Source organism: Hemiscyllium ocellatum, chromosome 5, assembly GCF_020745735.1.
Source record: "Hemiscyllium ocellatum isolate sHemOce1 chromosome 5, sHemOce1.pat.X.cur, whole genome shotgun sequence".
Taxonomy (NCBI): Eukaryota; Metazoa; Chordata; class Chondrichthyes; order Orectolobiformes; family Hemiscylliidae; genus Hemiscyllium; species Hemiscyllium ocellatum.
The window spans coordinates 110,432,116-110,444,468 of record NC_083405.1 but is presented as its reverse complement, the minus strand read 5'-3'; positions in this window follow the sequence as shown (position 1 = coordinate 110,444,468).

The window sequence follows — 12,353 nt, the reverse complement described above, 5'->3', positions numbered from 1 at the left end:
TGTTTCCAACTTAAAATAAAAGGCCTCACCTGTAGGCCCATGATGTTGTGCCGAGTCTTAATCCTAATGTAAAATATAGCAACTGAACCTATGCCCCCCTCAAGACACTGCTATCCATGTGCATGTCCAGCAGTTGCTTAAATGTCCCCAATGACTCTGTTTCCACCACCACCGCTGGCAACACATTCCATGCATTCACAACTCTCTGCGTAAAGAAACTATCTCTGATATCTCCTTTATACCTTCCTCTTAATATCTTCAAACTATGACTTCTCGTACCAGTCAATCCTGCCCTGGGGAAAAGTCTCTGGCTATTGAATCTATCTATTCCTCTCGTTATTTTGTACACCTCGATCAGGTCTCCTCTCTTCCTCCTTCTCTCCAGAGAGAAAAGTCTGAGCTTATTCAACCTTGTTTCATAAGGCAAGCCCTCCAGTCCAGGCAGCATCCGGGAAAACCTTCTTTACACCCTCTCCAAAGCCTTTGTATCTTTCCTAGAGTAGGCCGACCAGAACTGGACACAATATTCCAAGTGTGGTCTCACCAGGGACTTGTAGAGCTGCAGCAAAACCTCGCGACTCTTAAACTCGATACCCCTGTTAATGAAAGCCAAAACACCTTATGCTTTCTGAACAATCCTATCCACTTGGGTGGCAACTTTGAGGGATCTGGGTACTTGCACACCCAGATCCCTCTCTTCTTCCACACTGCCAAGAATCCTGTCACTAATCTTATATTCAGCATTCAAGTTCAACCTCCCAAAATGCATCACTTTGCATTTATCCAGGTTGAACTCCATCTGCCATTTCTCAGCCCAGTTCTGCATCCTGTCTATGTCACGCTGTAGCCTGCAGTAGCCCTCTATACTATCAACGACACCTCCATCCTTTGCGTCATCTGCAAATTTACTAACCCACCCCTCAACCTCCTCATCCAAGTCATTTATAAAAACTACAAAGAACAGAGGTCCAAGAACAGAGCCCTGCGAGACCCACTCAATACTGACCTCTAGGCAGAGTACTTTCCATCTACAACCACTCTCTGCCTTCTGTCAGCCAGCCAATTCTGAATCCAGATCGCCAAATCTCCCTGTATCCCATACTTCCTGACTTTATGAATGAACCTACCATGGGGAACCTTATCAAATCCCTCGCTGAAGTCCATATACACCGCATCCACTGCTCGACCGTCGTTGACCTGTCTTGACACCTTCTCAAAGAATTTAATAAGATTTGTGAGACATGACCTGTCCCTCACAAAGCCATGCTGACTGCTTTTAATTATACTGTGCTTTGCCAAATAGTCACAAATCCTATCCCTCAGAATTCTTTCCACAACTTTGCTGACCACAGACGTGAGACTGACTGGTCTATAATTGCCAGGAATTTCCCTATTACCCTTCTTGAAAAGCAGAACACCATTTACCTCCTTCCAATCCTCCAGTACGACTCCCGTGGAGAATGAGGAGGCAAAGATCCTCGCCAGCGGCTTAGCAACCTCCTTTCTCTCTTCCCAGAGCAGCCTAGAATAAATCTGGTCTGGCCCTGGGAACTTATCAATCTTGACGTTTTCCAAAATTTCTAGCACATCATCTCCATCAATCTTGATCTGGCCGAGACTGTATCCGAGCTCCTTTAAGTTTTCATTTACAACAAGTTCCCTTTCCTTGGTGAAAACCGAAGCAAAAATCTCATTTAGGGCTTCCCCTCTCTGCTCAGAACCATGCACAAGTTCCCTCCGCTATCCCTGATCGGCCCTGCCTTCTCCATGATCATTCTCTTATTCCTCACATATGAGTAAAATGCCTTTGGGTTCTCCCTAAGCCTTCTTGCCAAGTCTTTTTCGTGCCCCCTCATGGCTCTCCTCAGTCCATTTCTGAGCTCCTTTCTAGCAAGCCTGTAACCCACTAAAGCTGTGCTAGATCCTTGCTTCCTCCACCTTACGTAAGCTGCCTTCTTCTTTTTGATGAGAAGCTCCTCTGTTCTCATCATCCAAGGTTCCTTAATCTTACCCCTTCTTACCTCTTTCAGAGGAACAAATTTGTGCATCACTCGCAACAACTGCTCCTTAAACAGTCTCCACATGTCTGCTGTGCCCTTTCTGTGGAACAATTGCTCCCAGTCTGTACTTCCCAACTCCTGTTTGATAGTGTCATAATTTTCTTTTCCCCAATTAAACATTTTCCCTCGGCAACTGCACCTTTCCCTCTTCAAGGCTAAATGTGAGGCAGTTGTGATCACTGTTGCCGAGCACCAAATCCAAAATGGCCTCTCCCCTTGTCGGTCCGCCTACATACTGAGTAAGGAAACCCTCCTCTAACACACCTGACAAAAAAGGCTCCATCCAAACCATCTGCACTTAGGAGGTTCCAGTTGATATTGGGAAAGTTGAAATCACCCATAATAACAACCCTTCTACTTTTACATTTTTCCAGAATCTGCTCACGTATGCGATCTTCAATCTCCCTACTGCTATTAGGTGATCTGCAGAAGACTTCCAATACGTGGCTGTTCCCTTGCTGTTTCTAACTTCCACCCATGCTGACTCAGTAGACAAACCTTCCTCAACAACCTTCATTTCTGTAGCTGTGATGCACTCTCTGATTAGCAATGCTACACCCCCTCCTTTTTTTCCACCCCTCCTGTCTTTTTTAAACGTTCTAAACCCTGGAACACCAAGCAACCATCCCTGCCCCTGTGAAACCCACGTCTCCGTTATGGCCAAAATATTGCTGCCCCAAGTACTGATCCATGCTCTAAGTTCGTCACCCTTATTCTGGACACTCCCAACATTAAAGCAGGCACACTTTAACCGATCCCTTTGTTTCATCGCGTGAGAAACCTTCCTGTATATTTAAGGGAATACTAAATGAGCCCAAGTAGGAGAAAGGAATAATAAGTATGGACGAATATGGATGAGAGGAGGCATCAGTAGTATGTCAAATCTGACATGCACCAGCTAGTCCAAAAAATCTACCCTTGTGCTATACACTCAGTGTACATTTATTGCCCTGATTCAATGCTGGGAAATGTGGTGGAGGCAGAATCAATTGAGGCATTCAAGGGGACATTAGATGGTTGCTGGGATATACATGGTGTGCAGGGATGTGGGTAATTGCTAAAATTATACAGGCACACTTTGCCCACCTTTCCTCCCCTCTGCACCAGAACAGTTATGTCTCTACTTTCAATTTCTCCCTTTCTCTCACTTGAGGAGATAACAGAAGAAAGAGGTAGGTTGGGTGGTGAGGTGTCCAACATCCAGCTCTTCATATCCTATGAGCAGTGGTTAGCACTGCTGCCTCACAGCATCAGGGACCTGCATTCAATTCCCACCTCAGGCAATTGTCTGTGTGGAGTTTGCACATTTTCCCCATGTCTGCATGGGTTTCCTCTAGGTGCTCCGGTTTCCTCCCACAGTCCAAAGATGTGCAGGTTAGATGAATTGACCATGCTAAATTGCCCATAGTGTTAGGTGCAGGGGTAAATTCAGGGGAATGGGTCTGGGTGGGTTGTTCTTCAGAGGGTTGGTGTGGACTTGTTGGGCCGAAGGACCTGTTTCCAACTGTAGGGAATCTAATCTAATACTGACCCTGACTGCTCTAAGGAGCTCACTGACTATGATAAAGTCCCTGGTATTATACTGGATATTGCTGTTAACCTAATGTGCCAGGACCCCCAGTAGAAGCCTATTCCCCCTCTGTTGACTGAAGAATACATCTTAGACATTGAGTCACAGTCATTTGTTTGCCACACATGCTACTGGCACATGAAGTAACTTTGAGATTATTGTGGCACCTTGCCATGCAACAACATGTCCAACTCCTTGACTGATGACTGCTGACAAACATAACAAACTGCAAGGCAAGACAGAAGTACTTTCAGACTAGTCTATTATATTTGCTATTCTTTGTCCTTTGCATTGACAATACCAAATGCAGACTTTGTAGAACACCTCCACTTTCCTATAGGAATGATTCTGAACTTCTACTTGCGTACCATTTCACTAAACTATTGAAACCCACATTAACATTCAGGCACTGCTACAGAGTTCCAATGACGCTCAACATTTGACTTTCCTCTTAGGCATGCTAAGACTCAATATTGAATAACTTCTACCACCTCCATCCACCATTTTTCTAATATCCTCCGACCCTCTCTCCCCATCCGTATCTTATTGACAATTGCCTCAGCAGAGCAGAACCATTTTCTCTTTCCACACCTTGAGTTGCACCGGTATTGTATCTCTATTGCTTCTTTGCCACCATTAGCGTACCCTCTGTCTCATGCTCTGTGCACAAATCAGTTCTGCTCACTCTTTCCTCCCTGTCTACAACATAAAGCCACTGTTTCCAATGCCTTTCAGTTTTAAAGAAGAGCTATAGTGGCCTTGATAGCCGACTGCTGTTTCTCTCTTCAAATATGCTGCCTGAACTGCTGAGTTTCTTCAGCCCTTGCTGTTTTTATTCCAACAGTGCTAGAAATGCGCTGAGCGCACAAAGCACTGTTACTTACAGCAAGGCAGAGATGTTGTGATCATCCAAATCGGCACAAAGCATGTGAATACTAAGAGAGCATGTAAGAGGCTCTGAGATGCAGCCTGGCCTAATCTATAAACTAAGATTCTGTCCCTCTGCACACTTGCCTTCAGCAGCCAGATCATCGAGTATCGGAGTTGGGACAACACGTTACTGCTGTGCAAGATGTTGGTATGGCCACATTTGGGGTACTGCGTACAATTCTGATAACCCTGCTATTGAAAGTATGTTATTAAACTGGAAAGGGTCCAAACCAACTTCACAAGGATGTTTCTAAGACTGGAGTGTTTGAATTTTAAGGTGTTGGATCGGCTGGGACTTTTCTCTGTGGACCATAGGGGTGGCCATATAACAGGCTTATAAAATCATGAGAGGCATAGATAAGGTGAATAGCTAAGGTCTTTTCCCCAAGGTATGGAAGTCCAAACTAAAGGACATAGATTTAAGGCGAGAAGGAAAAGAGGGGCAACTTTTTCACAGAGGGTGGTGTGTGTATAGAAAGAGCTGCCTGAGGAAGTGGTAGATGCAGGTGCAATTAAAACATTTAAAAGACGTTAGGACAGGTACATGGATAGGTAAGTTTTAAAGGGATATGGGCCAAATACAGGATAATGGGGCTGGGTTAGTTTTGGAAACCTGGTTGGCATGGACAATTTGGGCTGAAGCATTTGTTTCCATGCTCTATGACCCTGACTGTAAGTGTCCTGGCAGCAGCTTTGCAATGACAGGTGCTAGTGTACTGTAGCGTGCATCATAAAAGTGTGGCAGTGTGCTGTAAATGAACAGGAAGTGTGCTGTGATGGTTTGGAGAGGCTGGCATATGTTGCCTACCAAGGTCATGGGAACCAGATTGTGAACTTTGTCAGCCCTCACACAGGGAAAGGAATTTTTCAACTTCTCACAATTCTCTGAAATTTCTCCCGAAAGCCCACCCCAGTCATTGCTTGAGGAAATTCTGTCCCTCCAGTCATTGCTCTTCTGGAGTATGGAGTGCCTAAAATGTACTGTTCAAGGTGAAAATCATGAAGGTGAGAATCATTATCTTTCCAGTTTTTATGTTCAAATTTCCCATCAGTAATAGGTGGCCATCAGTGCAATATAAAATCCAATTTCCTTTTCTCCCTTTTGCAAAAGCAAATTTCTGTTTCATCTCAATGGTGGCAGAACTGTCTCACTGTCTGTCTCACTGGTCTCTTCTGAAAATGTACCAAGGACAGTGACTAGTTAGTCAATAATCAAAGGCTTCAATGGAAAAATAAAAGATTTTAACATCAAATGCACACAATAATGCAAATGAAGGATAGATGAAAAGTTTGAGTGTGATAGGGACCAGTGACTGAAATGAATGTATTTAGTGCTTCTGAATTGTCAAAGTGCAATAACTCTCTAGTGTTAGAAAACTGAAACTGTGATTAAATTTGAAAATTCTAGATTTTGAAAAAATAGCTTTAAAGAGTAATGATCTCAGAAGAAGAGAGGTTCAAAGCTCCAATACCATTTTTAGGTTGTAAGATAGAAAACCAATAAGTATCATACGCAATAGAAGTTCTGTCTGATTAATTGTGAAATAAATTACATTTAAATATTGCTGCATGTATTTCTATGTGAAATTAATGCCTAAAATAAATGCATTGACATGGAATGGAAATCTGCTCTTACACAATGAAAAATAATTGGATCCTGTGCTACAATAACAAAGGTAAAAAAAAAACATTTATATTATATTTCACAACCTCAGGCCATCCCCAAGCACTTTACAGACAATGGAGTATGTTTGTAATGTAGTCCCTGTTGTAATGTAGGAAAACAAACAATGACATTAATGATGTAAAATTTCAATAACATGGTTGGGGTGGGAGAATCCTTTGTTCTGGGAAGTGAGAAAAGGATATCTGTCATAAATATTTAATGTAATTTGTATTCGGGAACATTAAAGACATATTTTTCTTCACTGTCAACATTTGAATGATTTATTTACTTGATTTACCTCAAATTGAAATAACCGAACTGCAATTTAAAATGCAATAACAGCATATTGCCATAAACAACATTATTAAGGTTGTTGCATGCTCCAGCTTATTAACAATGTGGTGTATAGAATGTTGTCAATGTATTAATAATTAATATTAAATAACAAAACGGGACTCCTTAGAGATTTTGCATCATTTTCTCAGATTTCACGTACCACACTGCTCTTTTACTTTCTGCATCCTTATTGTTAAAGAAATAGAATATAAGAGTAGGGAATTCTTGTTGCAACTACACAAGTTAGTGGTACAATCACATCTGGAATACTACACAAAGTTTTGATCCCCTTTTATTGAAAGACATATGCATTGAGGCAGTTCATTCGATTACCTTCAGAGATGAAAAGCTTGCGTTATGAGGAGAGATTTAGCAGTTTGAGCAGATTTGGCATTTAGAAGAATCAGATGAGATCTAATTGAGTTACATAAGATGTTAATGGTGATTGACAAAATAGACAGAAAGTGAATATTTACCCTTCTGGAAATAAAAGGTACTTTAAACTCAGGCTGGCAGATTTAAAACAGAGATGAGGAGGAATTATATTTCTCAAAAAGTCATGAATCTGTGGAATTCATTACCCCAGAGAATATTAGATACCGGGACACTGAATAAATTTAAGGAGGAGATAGGCATATTTTAAATTTGTAACTGGTTAAAGGGTTAACCTGGGCAGGAAAGTGGAGTTGAGGCTGAGATGCAATCAACTATGATTGTATTAAATGGTGGAAAGGGCTAGAGGAGTTGAATTGTCTATTCCTGCTCTTACTTTGTTTTATGTTCCTGTTCAAACTGTTGAGAATAAAGGCCTATTATTCAATTTTCTGTTCTAACTCATTCTTCCTTATGATCAGGATACATTGGCAGTCATTATTATTATTTTCTGTTGTAGTTCATTGTAATGATTTGTTCTTGATTGATTTCATTTTCTCTGTTTTCCAAATTTCAGTGGTATGATGCAAAATGCTGCTTGGTCCTTGACTTAGGGTCAGAAATAAACCATAGGTCAAATTCTGTGAGGATGCATGTCCACTGCTAGGTACTCACATTCCAGTACTTTCTGATTTATTTCATATTGCCCATGACTTCACATCCATAGAAATTAACAGCTGGCAATGCTCCTGGACTTTCCAACCATCCTTTGTGAAATAGCTCTTCAGATGTAAGCATCCCATCATCAATCGTCCTTTATTTACAAATGTATAGCCTTTGACAATAGCGCTGCCTTCACTGAATCAGGTATTCAGCAACTCAATAGCCCCTGACATCCATCTTTTTACTTCAGCCAGGTCTCCCTGCTTGGACCAAATTAACAACAACCCCAGTCAGGGAGCTCATATTCTATGAGGTCCAGATGGTTGACCTTATTACAACCACTACACACTGGCTACCTGAAAGGCCCCAGTTACTCTTACATGCAACACTGCATCTGTCTCTAAGTAGTTATTATGATTGCTGATCAACAGAGAGCTTGTCGTGAGTTGGGAATTTTCATTTAATCAGAACAAATACTGGTGAAAAGACTCAAAAATACTTAGAAATGGTGACATTTGATAAGACCATGGAGCCCCTTTTGGAGACAATTGTTTAACACTCTAAAGGAACAATTTAAACTAAAAAAGAAGTGGATTATGGTGATCTGTAATATAGCTGAAAATTTTGACAACATCCAATAAATCAAGTGGTGCAAAAAATAACAAATTTAATAGGTTGAGTTTGTTGCACTCAGAGTCCCAGTGAGGGTTGAGAGCTTGACCATGTTGTCAGCTCCCGTCACCAGGGCAACCTGCTGGGAGGCGACCTCCTGATTAGCTGCCAGCATCCTATCAGGAATGGTGTTTCTGGTCACGTGACTGCAGAATCAGAGGGCCCACAGTGATGCTAGGACAACAGTTCCTTTGGGAGAGAGAATGTTGCCAAACAAAGAAAGTTCTTTACACTTTTGCATCTTTTTAAAAACTCTGTAGGTATCATTATCTGCCCAAATTTGTTACCCATTTGTAACTGCCCTTGAGAAATCTGTGAGGTCCGTTCTTGAACCACTGCACATCATGTGGTGTGTGTAGAGCCACAGTGTGGTTCAGGACAGTTTTTCAGGATTATGACCCCACACTGAAGGAATGACAATATATCTTCAAGTCAGGATGGTGAGTGGTTTAGAGGGTAACTTGTAGATAATAGTGTTCCCATGCATCCTTTGCCCTTGATATTCTATGTGATACAGGCTGTAGGTTTGGAAGGTATTGTCAAATATTATTGCAATGGATCTTGTAGATGGTGCACATTTGCTGCCACTGTGCAATTCTGGTAGAGGAAGTGAAAAGCTTTGGTTGAGCTGCCAATCAAGCGGGCTGCTTTGTCCTGGATGTTGTCAAACTTTGTTAATGTTGTTGGATTGCACACATCCAAGCAATTGGACAGTATTACATCATACTCATGACTTGTGCATTATAGATAGTGGACAGGAGGGGAATTACTTGCTGTAAAATTTCTAGTCTCTGACCCATTCTTATGGTCATAACATTTACATGACTGGTCAAGTGCGGTCTCTGCTCATTGGTAACCAATAATGGGAGGTCAGCAATGGTAATGTGATTGATTGTCAAGGGTCATGCCTCAATCCTTGTATCCATGCTTTGATGTATTGAAGTTAAGGGATCCAAAGCAGGCAGGACCATCGGATGGAGGGGAAACCCGTTAGCATGTTTATTGACATCTGAGATAATGACCGTCGAATACGTGTGGCCTCGCCACTGGACACAGACTCTTTGACCCGACCATATCGCCTACCACCAGGGGTCAGCCGCTATTGGGTTGGCATTTTGTGACCCACTCCTAAGGCAGCTCATATTGTTGCCATCAGAAAGTGGAGTCTTAATTGGACCAATTAGCTGGCCATTTCTGTTAAACAGGGAGCTGGCTAAACTCCAGTTATTCCTGGGAAAATCATCTGGCGCTGGGAATGCTTTGGGAAGCTGCCCCATTGCATCACTTCCTTATTTTATAGATTCCCTCACCCCTACTCTCTCCAACCTTCCTCATGGAGCCAAGAAAACGTAATCTAATATTTTAAGTTGTTGGTATGTCCCCCTCACTTTCCCAACTACTCTTATGTAGGGGTCTGATTTGCAGTCAGTTACTTTCCTTCTGTTTAAGCAGTTTGAATTGCTCCCAGACCCCAAGTTCTAGACACTGGACTTATTTATGCGGTTGTGAATGAAGAGACGGTAGATAGGTATTTAAGGGCAAAAGAATCTCTCTTTTTGTTTAAGGTGCAGAAAGGTAAATTATAATACAAAAATGGGTAACTCAGTAAATTAGAAGAAGTTAGTGCAATGATCACACAGGAATACACTAGTACTTAAGAATACATGATGAAAAGAGATTACGACTATTAGACATTATTTATTGGCAGGCAGAAAAAAACCACCAAAGTCAAAAAATATGGTGCTCGAAAATCCCAGCCAGTCAGGCAACATCCGACATTCCTGATGAATAGCTTATGCTCAAAACGTCAACTCTCCTGCTCCTCGGATACTGCCTGACTGGCTGTGCTTTTTCAGCACCACATCTTATGACTCTGATCTCCAGCATCTGCAGTCCTCACTTCCTCCTAAAAAAACCCACCAGGTTTTAAATACACTAACATTCAGAATTCCTACTCCCACAATCCAAAGATGTGCAGGTTGAGTGAATTGGCTATAAGGGTGGCACGGTTAGCAATGCTGCCTCACAGCACCAGGGTCCCAGGTTCAATTCCAGCCTTGAGTGACTGTCTGTGTGGAGTTTACACATTCTCCCCGTGTCTGTGTGGGTTTCCTCCTGGTGGTCCGGTTTCCTTCCACAGTCCAAAGATGTGCAGGTCAGGTGAATTGGCCATGCTAAATTGCCCATAGTGTTTGGTGCATTAGTCAGAGGGAAATGGGTCTGGTGGGTTTCTCTTCAGAAGGTTGGTGTGGACTGGTTGGGCTGAAGGGCCTGTTTTCACACTGTAGGGAATCTAATCTAATTCCAAGGCACTGATGCCTCCCACTACTAACTAGTTTGGAAATTTGGGGTCTCAGAAGGTTATGCTCACCACTCTGAATGTGTTTTCAAAGTGTGCCTTACTGTTCTGGCTTGCCGTACCTGGAGCCTGGATGAAGACTTCAGCCTGCGGAGGTATCTCAGTTTGGGTTGAGCCCATTGATAGGGTAAGGCACATTTTGGACGAAACTGGCGAATGCCCGATTTTCTCCACTTTTGATGGGTGTTGTGAGCGGGTTTTCACCTCAGGTTATGCATGAGAATGTGCAGCTTTGGTGGATTCATTGATTGATCTGGTTTTTCAGTGACTGGTTCTGATGGTCCTGGTCATTCGTTGATGTTCTTGCTATCAGTGTCCTCAGTTCTGAAAGGCCCGTGCTTGAAAGCTCTTTGTTCAGAGTTCTCAGTTGGCTCTCAGATGTCTTTTGTCCCACTGAGGCCTCTGGTTCAGCTTCCGGGTTCCCAGTTCTTGGTTCACCCTCTGTGATTCTTGGTTCCAAAACCACTGGTTGGGGTTGGAAGCCTGAGAGGAATCTCCTCATACAGACCCTTGTTGTTGAAAAGGAACGCTTATGTGCGATCATTATACTGAATGTGGGGCCTCATTGTCTCTGTGCCATCTCTGTCATTTTCATTGAGCTCTTGATGTTCTCTTCTGAGGTTAATTGGCTTTCCGATGGTTAGAGTATGAGTGAATGGGTTCTGCTCAATGTTGAAAGTCAAGTCTCTCTGTAGGCCGCAGTCTGGCTGTGCTGTGTAGCCCAAGGTGTGAAACCTGTCTCGGTCTAGGGCCTGCTGGTTTCAATCAGTTGTTCTTTTAGAGGGGAGGTGTCGTTTGGGGTTCCAGGCTGAACAGTAGTCCCAGGCAACAATCTCTGTTGCCAGGCCTACTGATTGTGTATTTTCCACAGACTGTACTTTTTATTGTTAAAGCTTTTAAAGTTCAAGGATTTGCCAAAAAATCCAGGGTTTTGTCCATATGTTTCAATATTGGAGATTTTTGCTCAATCTTACACTTGACACCCATCACAAGGGCCTGTCAATCCTGATCCGGTACCAGAATTGACCTCTTGAATTGCCAGTAGTGGCCAACATTCCTGGTGGCATTGCCAACATGACAGCTGATGAGTTCTGTTGACATTTCTTTGAGCTAGAACATTCTGTTGCTGAGGGGCTGAAGTTCCATATCAGTTTGATGAAGAATGATGTGGAGATGCCAGTGGTGGACTGGGGTGGACAAAGTCAGAAGTCACATGACATAAGGTTATAGTCCAATGGGTTTATTTGAAATCACAAGCTTGTGGAGCACTGCCCTTCATCAGGTGAAGTGCCTGACCTGACAAAGGAGCAGGGCTCCAAAAACTTGTGATTTCAAATAAACCTGTTGGACTATGACCTGGTGTTGTGTGACTTCTGACTTTGATTAATAAAGAATTCACCATGAAATGACTGAGAAGCAGCCTTCCAGAGTGGGGTCAGTCTCCATTAATATTTAACAGAACACAGAACATAGAACATAGAACATTACAGCACAGTACAGGCCCTTCAGCCCTCAATGTTGCACCGACCTGTGGAACCAATCCAAAGCTCATCTCACATACACTATTCCATTTACTTCCATATGCCTTTCCAATGTCCATTTAAATGCCCTTAAAGTTGGCAAGTCTACGACTGTTGCAGGCAGTGTGTTACACTCTACTATTACTCTGAGTAAAGAAACTACCTCTGACATCTGTTCTTTATCTATCACCCCTCAATTTAAAGC